Here is a 9,467-nt window from a genome sequence, read left to right as displayed (position 1 = left end):
TATGGCATGTATTTTTTTACGTTATATTTACCAAATATAAAAAAACGATGAGGCGTTTAAATTTATACAACACAAGCACAATACACACCTATACACAAATATATTCACGCATACATATGTCAATCAGTTTTCGTTAGTCTTCCCGTTCAATGTTCATAAATAGCCCTATATAAGTTCCTGCTGCCTAAATCCTACATGAAGTCAGTTTTATATGCTATATGGCTGACTTTGCCTAGAATTCATACTATGGATTCCAACGACTGAATCGGCAAGGAGAGATGGCGGACTTCCGATGATAGTGATATCAGCCGAGTCCTGTCGCAGAGACTTCGATTTACGAAGAGGCAAAGTATATGGGTTTCTTATGAGAGAGAGAGAGGGGGGGGGGAGGGGGTGAGAGAGAAAGTATTTTTTTTTTCAGTGATTAATGACTAGAAATGAATTCATCTAAGCGTTATATCAATGGGTATTGAAAATGCATAGATATTTGAATCCTTATAATATTAATATGATATGATTATATGAAAGCAACGCTCGGAGGTAAACACACTATGTGTAGGTACTGTATGTTGGTTGAAACTGAAAATACTGATGTTCCCCAAGTTAAGATTCGTTTAGAAAATACAGAACAAGTGTTGCAGTATATATGCACATGTATATACATCTACGTGATTGCAGGACCTTGAATTACTGAAGTAAATGACGAACACTGGCAAATATGAAACAGAGCAAAAGATGCAGCCTTTGTACTTCGGTGTATATAGATGATTCTTTTAGAGTAGGTACTGTAAACATCCTCCTGACGGTATCATTTCATACATCTGTCCCCAGGCGAGAAGTTGCGCCTTCTGCTGGAGTTCCTGCTTGACCTGGACGCAGCCATTCGCACTTCCCTACATCTCCTTCCTTGAGCAAACCCCGCAAACTCGATCCCCTTCGCTCTATGGCTGGAAGAATCTAAGACTCCAGGGGCCAGAAGCAAGCCTCTGTCTTCGAGGGGAGACGCCGAAGGAGGACGACAGAGGGAAGAGGAAGACAGAGAGAAGAGACAGAGGAAGCCATTTGGGGACTGAGGTCACGTAACCACCGTGTATGAAATGCAATGAACTCATAAGTTAAGGCCCCTTTCATTTACCTGCACCAAAATTCACATCTGTCTCGCTGACACATGATAGCATCCAGCCTCTTTCGTGTTGATAAGACACATTGAAAACAGCCTTTTGTATAACTTACGGTGACGTATTTATGCAAATAAATTTTATATAGACTGTCTACTAATTATAGTTCGTGGACGGCAATTGTGACAAACATCCCACTTTAATTTGTATTGTTTTTCATCATTTACCTAGGAGTACCCTTTTTAAATGCTTCAATTTATTAGTTGAAAGAAATCATTGAGTTGATATATATCTTCTAACTAATATTAGCTAGTGGAATCTGAATAGATGTGTGGTGGCCGTTTTTTTATGCATGATGTTGAATTTGCGAGATAAATTGGTAGGAATTAGAATATCAATTTACAGAATTTGGCTTCCAGTATTTTTTTTTCTTTCTTTTTTTTTTTTGTCAAATTACTTGCGGTTTTGAACAATATATATGGCCTTGTGGCGCAACGGATAACGCGTCTGACTACGGATCAGAAGATTCCAGGTTCGAATCCTGGCAAGGTCGAAAGTCCTTTTTGTATAGCCAAGAACTTTAGTCCGTGTGCGCTGATAAGCAGCACAAACTGCTCTCAAGCCATAGCCTGGGGAGAAGCGATTCCATTAGAAAAGTGAAAAATACATGGGTAGCAGAGATGGCAGTAGGATTCAGGAATTTTGACCGAAAGAATTATAGAAAAAAAACATTTTCAGAGTGTTATTTCTTCCCAAGCCCAGGTTCTATGGATTAAAATGATAAGTTTTTTTTTTTTATTCTTCCCTTTAATAATGAATGATTGCACGATCTTTTTTTTTCTTTCAGGAATTACTGTTCTTATTTCTCAACAAAAACAATGTGACTACGGATCTGATATTTGTTTCGAAGTCAAATAAGGACAAACGAATATTTATATTAAGGCATTTTGTCCACTGTACATGTCAAACAACTTTGAAGAAAGAATGTGAGTACAGGAACTTCTTAAAATAATACATTACATTTGATAAGAAATGCGGTGTAGTTGTCGATGTTTAGGCAAGCATAAGTTATTTTCATTTTTCTCGATTAAAAAAAATATATATAATAAAAGCTATAACATGGGCAATACAATAAAAGAACGTTTTCTGACGACCGATGGTAAAAGCTTTAACTAATCATATATTTAATTTATAAGAACATGAGAGTATGTATGTTTTCAGTTCTTTCTCCTATTCCTAAACAATGGAGAAAAGACTCCTTCCTTGACTTGGATATTAAAAAATTAACACAAGTTCAACCTATTTCCTGGGGTAAAAGATAGAGAATCGAGTGATGTCATGTGAAAATATTTAATGCCGATGTGGTATAGCTATTTAATTACGTGGAACTCAATATGTATATTTACTGATTAAATTCCTTGGACACCGCAGCCATTATCTGAAACCCATGTTAACTACATACACGATCCGAATCATTTCTCGGATATCCAAATAATACACAGGGAGTCTGTCTGGGAAAGAGAATTGGCCAGTTGTGTGGTGCTGTCGGGCTGCAGTCCCCCGACGCTCATGCAAGGTATGCGACTCCGATCTCATACGAAAATAACTTGCAGCTGACAATTATGGCAAAATAAAATATTTGTATACGTTTTTTTAAATCTCTATAACTTTTTACATTTTTTTTTTCCTTGAAGTTTCATGATATATGATACTATAAAATGTATTGGTGCTACATCTGGCAACGAGGAACTGCATTCGATGCAGCCCTGACTTAGTCACAGGCCAGTAACGTGTTTGTTCTGCTTACAGGCCTACAGTACATGCAGCTAAATACTCGTAAATTCTTTTTGTTTGATTTTTATTTTTTTAGGCGCAGCCATGATATGAAACCCATATTAACTACATACAGATCTGAATAGTTTCTAGGACATCCAAATGATATACAGGATTTCGGGGATTCCGTCAGCGAAGGAGAATTGCTCAGTGGTGTTCGCCCGTTGGCGTCTGCGTCTCCCGGCACTCATGCCAGGTATGCGACTCAATCTCGCACTGAAATAACTTGCAGCTAACAATTATGAAAAAATACGTTGTTTTAAATATCTTCATAACTTAATTTTATTCCCCCCCCCCCCCTTTAAAATGAAACAAAAATAAAGTTTCATGATATTCGATAGTTTAGAACTGATTGGAGCAACATCTGGCAACGAGGAGTTGCATTCGATGCAGCTCCTCAGTCACAGTTCAGTAGTGTTGTTTGTTCTGCTTACAGGCCTCCAGAAGATACAGCTAAACAATTATTAGTTCTTTTATTTGTTTTTTTATTTTTTTGCTCAGATTATTCTGATTTTAATGATTTCGTTTAATTATTAATTTTATATGTTATGTGAAACTTGCACTAATGCGGGCTCTCCATTCTACTTTCCCCACGCCACCATTGGAACTGCCTATGGTTATATGCAACCTTTATTCAACTGTCAGTGAAATTTGAATTGTCTTATGGATTTTGGCTTGTATAAAATTGGCCAAGGTCAAAGAACAAACTCCGAAAGACAGATTAGAAAACTCTAAAGGTAAACAATTTTGTTTTTAATATTAATATCATGGTTTTTCAATCGCCAAATTTCATTTATATTTTAGGTCATATTATGGCCTTGTGGCGCAACGGATAACGCGTCTGACTACGGATCAGAAGATTCCAGGTTCGAATCCTGGCAAGGTCGCAAACTATTTTGCACTTTTATTATTTTAGTCTGTATGTCTAAAATCGTATTAAGTAGCTCCATGGTTTCTTGAGACCCCCGTCATATCCTGGAGAGAAGTAACTGATTTGAAAATACTTCCATAGAATAGAGGGATAATAGATGCAGAATCGTTACTTCAGAACTTGAAAAAGTTATAGACTAGACTTTTATTCCTCATATATATATATATATATATGTGATATTATGATGTCAAGTGTCAGCTGACTAGTCAGTAGTTTTCCTTTCCTGAGATTGTACTGAGTATAATAAAAGAACAATGGATACCACAATAATGACAATTATCATAATTGCTATTATTACTTATTACTATTGGTAGTGGTACAGTACATATTAGTTTTAGCAAAAGTTTTGCTATCAACATTGATATTATTATTATTCTAACCCATTAATTTTTATGTTAATTCATTAATGTATTATACATGAATACCTTTGTTATGTTAACTATAACTGAATGTCTCTCATTCTATGAAATATTGATTACAAATACCGGTAATTTAATAGCTGATAACGTCGTGTGACACACACACACACACACACACACACACACACACACACACACACACACACACACACACACACACACACACACATATATTACGAGCAATGAAATATTAAAAATAAGTATAAAGAGATTAAACATACCCCTATCGTGAACTCGAAGGTAACTGAGATAGAAACAAATGGAGTGAACTTAACAGCCACTGTTGACATGCCACCACAAACGTCTGCGTAGTCGCAAGTTTGCAAAACACTGGACCAACTAATGCTTACAAGTCGAAAGGGATTGCAGCTAATATGGAAACCGGAATAATAGGAATAACTAAAACTAAAAGAGGGAATTTCAATATCACAAAATGACTGTGAAGGTTTAGATTCGGAAGCGCAGCCTAATCCGTGGTGTACATTTTTAATTACGAGGAATTATGGACATTGAGAAGAGACGTGGACAGACCTAGGAGTTTATGCTTGACCACATATTTACAAGAAATAACGACGTAAACGATTTGAAATACTGCCATCTGTTAGGGCAAAAAGTAATCACGTGGTAACTGCCTCAATTAGAAGGTACAATTACAGAATTGATTATTGAAGTTCAAAGAAATTCCTTGAAGTAAAAAAGGGGGAGATACAATTCTACGTGAATATATAAAACATATAATACCAAACACTTAGTGAGACATAATGAGTTAACAAATTACAGGTCGCATGCTGTATATGCAAGTTTCAAAATAAACTGAATTGAGTACCTATAGTAAGTCGAACACGTACCCTACAGGAGTTTCCCCTGCTTCTATATTTGTCCAGGTGGGCATTTCCCCGTTTGAAGTTTGGTGCGGGCTTACATATCCCTGTACGTGGTTATACGCAGGGGGGGGGGGGGGGTCCCTGCTAATGGTATTGTACTGGTGGGCATTTCCCTTCTTATAGTTTGCTGAATTAGAGTGTATCAGTCATCCAGTGTTTTTATTTTTCCAGTAAGTACATAGCAGTATTATTGCCTCTCTTCGTGCTTATAAAAGGGTATCTTGCAGTATGTAATACATTTTAGAACCTTAAATTTTAATCAAACCCCAATAACATGTACTCTATTTTTACGAATGGCCTTGTGGCGCAACGGATAACGCGTCTGACTACGGATCAGAAGATTCCAGGTTCGAATCCTGGCAAGGTCGGGAATCTATTTTCCCGCAAGTAACTAACCTATGACCCAGTTCACGTCAGAGGCAATTTTAGAAATTGCCCGCCACTAATGTATATTGCACTACAGACCATAAATACCGTGTTGTAGGACAAAACAATTCGTTCCATCTTCATGTGTTATTCAATTTTTTTCCTGCCATAGACTTTCTTATATAAATATAACCATCGCTTACATTTTACACAGAAATATTAAGACAAAATCGTAACAGCTATTATAAAAAAAATGCAGACCTCAAAAAATCTTGAGGTGTGTGTGTGTGTGTGTGTGTGTGTGTGTGTGTGTGTGTGTGTGTGTGTGTGTGTGTGTGTGTGTGTGTGCGTGCGTGCGTGCGTGCGTGCGTGGGAGAAGAATGGGGACTGGACTTCCCATTGACAGCACTCACTAAAGGTAAGGCACTTACAGCATGATAATCCCTGATATCCCTGTCTTGTTCCAATTTATACCTTTTAGACGTAAAATCTAAGAACATAATTGATGAAGAGTATATATGAAACACAGGAAAGATATTCGTTAGAATACCTGTATATTCATTCCAACTGGGAAATGCAGTCACAAAACTATATCAAATCTATTGGTGTTGGCATAATTACTTAGGATAGTAACTTGTACCGGACTGCTATTATGGGTTAAACGCTAAAGCAAATGCAATTCAGTGCAACTAAAACCACATTAAAAAACACCGGCATTCTTCTACCTGCTTTTATTCTTATACTTGGAGAAAACGAGGATATTCTCATTTAACCTTGTTCACATCGTTAGCTAAAAAAAGTAGAGCGACCATGTCGAGGTGCTTTTACAATACATTTTATTGTCCTTACGGAACTTGTATATTACCTGCGCATGTATATATATGTAACATAGAAGTGATAGCGAAGGCAGATCCAAACACACTCGCTGTCTTAATGTACGTATTTAGGGTATATTAAGTAAGAAAAGTGGCGGGGATTGCCTTCCCTAGACTATGTTATCACGGTGAAACGAAGCAGAAGGTCAAGATTCTTATTCTTCGCTCATGCCTTAGCCACGATAATGTTCTTAACTCAATACTCCATATTTTCAACTCGTTTAATAACTACGCATGCCCTTTCACTGTAGAAATGAAGAACTAGAAACGGCACGGCACACATGGGGTAAGGAGGTATAGGTAAGCATAGGTAGAATGGGCATGAGGGATTGAGAAGCATATATTAGTTGTGAACCCCATGCAGCCTTCCTCTCAGAAATGATTTATTTATGTAATAAAATCGCATAATACATAGTCGTAAGGAGAAGGAAATTACCTTGAGGGGGTGGGCCAAATGGTTCGTTAAGGTTTGGCAGAGGACTGATTATACAGGTATGACACGCGGCTAACGTGGGCCTCACATTTAGATATATTTTTTTCCCTAATACAAAAAGTACATGGTCAGCTGATTGAATCATTAATAAAAGATCTGTCTCATTGAAGTACATTTGCTTCCAAAGCAACCGTACTCTCCTCGGTTCCATCTATGTTAAATAGATAAACAGACTAGTCTAAGTTACGCTCCAATCGCAAATTTTCTGGGAAGTAAGCAAAGACAGTGTTTTCTGATACCTTATATTATTTTTTTTATTATTGTTTCACTATATTCACGCAGCTGAGTGACCACAAAGTTGTCATTTCTACCACAGGTGGTCTACAGTCAATATGTAAATAGTAATTCTAGTATTACGTTACTACATGTTAATTAGATAAATATTTGTAGAAAATCAGGTAATAAATCCCACGTTTATAATTTCCAGTTTGTTATATTATGAAAATGAAAAATGCTAAGGTTTTAGAAATATTCCACTCTTGATTTGGAAAGTCAGGCCACAGGGTCTAATCGAGGACAATAACATGGGAGAATAACATTTAGAGCTTGTTTTAACACCACCATGTGTGTCAGAACCCGCTAGCAGTGGAAATCCACCAGTTACTTTTGGAACACCCATTTAAACTCAATTCACGGATCCAGCTTACGTCCCATAGGCAGTCCACTTGGTACCTACTGTATATGAACCCCACAAATTCCCATGCTTAGCCTACCCGGGCAACCCGCATGGTACAACACGAATCTCCAATTGCGTCCCATGTTTGACCCACTAAGGCAGCCTACCTAATACCCATAAGGACCCGCGGTCGGTACTATTCGGGACCAATATGGGCAGCCTTTCCGGGGCCTAAAATATGATGCGCATGTGTTCCGTTATCCGGCCCTTGTTGGAAGAGAGATGTCCTATGGCCCAACTCCAAGAAAACACCTTTTAGCAGCAATAACAATCATTTATTCGTCCGACGTTGCGAAAACCAATTTTTGAGATACAATAAATTAGTTTTATGACTGCAGTATTCTCGAATATCCATATATTGTTTCAGAGCATTAGTTAGCAGGAAGGACTTTAAAAAGCAGTGGCATATAACCTAAACAACTGTTAATTAATAACATTTAAAAAACATAGTAAACGTCTAGTTAAAACAAATAAAAAAAATAAATAGTACGTATAATAGAAATCGAAAAGTAATTGATTGGTTTGGGAGCATGGACTGCAAGAGGCTGATATTTTTTTATATATAATTATTGACATATTTGTATTTTTTTAATGACACTATTCAAATAGTTTTTGCAACAACTAAGGCCTAAAGCGGTTTTAAACAATATATATGGCCTTGTGGCGCAACGGATAACGCGTCTGACTACGGATCAGAAGATTCCAGGTTCGAATCCTGGCAAGGTCGTTTTCACCATAAGTACTTGATTTACGACCGTGCGCGCAATATACGGGGCAGGGCATTCGACAACGCTCCTGCCACCACAAACTGCGCACAAATTACCAACGTTGGAAGAAAAATACTTTTTTCTGTGAATATTCTGGACCATGATCATCCATACATTTCATTTTGCATTATCTCCGAACATAAATATCTAGGTTAATTTAAAAAAGACGAAGCTTAAAACTAATGTGTGCAACATACTGTACTGTATATCTTCCAGTGACAAGTGCTTTTCTCAGCGATTGTATTCATCAATACATCAATATAACCATAAATAATGGGGCTGCCTTTTAATATATTCACACGTGTGTATAATATTGGTTATTGAAAATGCATTGGTATTTGAATCTTTACAATATTGATATAATACGATTATATGTAAGCAACGCTCGGAGATGAGCGTGAGGGTATCCACTGCTTAAGAAAGTACAAAACAAGTCGTGTAATAGTGGTTTCACATTACATAATACTACTCTTGCGATATATATATTTATATGTATGCACGTATACTCGCATCAACACATGTGATTGCAGGACCTTGAATTACTGAAGTAAATAACAAACACTGAAAAATATGAAACGGAGCAAAAGATGCAGCCCGCGTACTTAAGTGTTAAGATAATTCTTTTAAAACTAGTGGATATTGTAATCTGTCCCCAGCCGAGAACTTGCGCCTTCTGCTGGAGTTCCTACTTGGACAGGACGCAGCCAATCACACCTTTCATTCTCGAGCTCGACCTATATCTCCCTCCTTGAGCAAACCCGGCGAACTCGACCCCCTTCGCTCTACAGCTGGATGAATCTGACACTCCAGCGGCCAGAAGCAAGCCCCTGTCTTTGAGGGGAGACGCTGAATCAAACGGAAACATCCTCGACACCGAAGGAGAGAAGAGGACAGACGAAGACGCACTAGGTCAATCCCGCACACAACGACCACGTCCTTGACACCCGGGGGATTGGGGTCTCGTAACCACCATCTGTGAAGTGAAATGGACTTGGAAGTTAAGGCCCCTTTAATTTACCTGCACCAAGACCCACCTCTGTCTCGTTGACATCTGATGATAGCGTCCAACCTCTTTCTCGTTGATAAGACACATTTTACATGGGTT

The 9,467-nt window shown here is 37.8% G+C and overlaps 4 non-coding genes across 4 annotated transcripts; all 4 read left to right on the top strand.

Moving 5' to 3' along the window:
• Window positions 1-1,598: 1,598 nt before the first annotated feature.
• Trnar-acg lies at window positions 1,599-1,671 on the top strand. The gene has a single exon. It is a non-coding gene; the product is annotated as a tRNA-Arg (tRNA).
• Window positions 1,672-3,765: 2,094 nt separating this feature from the next.
• Window positions 3,766-3,838, top strand: Trnar-acg. Its single transcript has one exon. It is a non-coding gene; the product is annotated as a tRNA-Arg (tRNA).
• A 1,642-nt stretch (window positions 3,839-5,480) lies between these two features.
• Window positions 5,481-5,553, top strand: Trnar-acg. The gene has a single exon. It is a non-coding gene; the product is annotated as a tRNA-Arg (tRNA).
• A 2,696-nt stretch (window positions 5,554-8,249) lies between these two features.
• On the top strand, window positions 8,250-8,322 carry Trnar-acg. The gene has a single exon. It is a non-coding gene; the product is annotated as a tRNA-Arg (tRNA).
• The last annotated feature ends 1,145 nt before the right edge of the window (window positions 8,323-9,467 follow it).

The sequence above is a fragment of the Penaeus chinensis genome, chromosome 16 (assembly GCF_019202785.1).
Source record: "Penaeus chinensis breed Huanghai No. 1 chromosome 16, ASM1920278v2, whole genome shotgun sequence".
Classification (NCBI taxonomy): Eukaryota; Metazoa; Arthropoda; class Malacostraca; order Decapoda; family Penaeidae; genus Penaeus; species Penaeus chinensis.
Note: the sequence above shows the minus strand (reverse complement) of the source record. Positions and strands in the feature narration are given on the sequence as shown.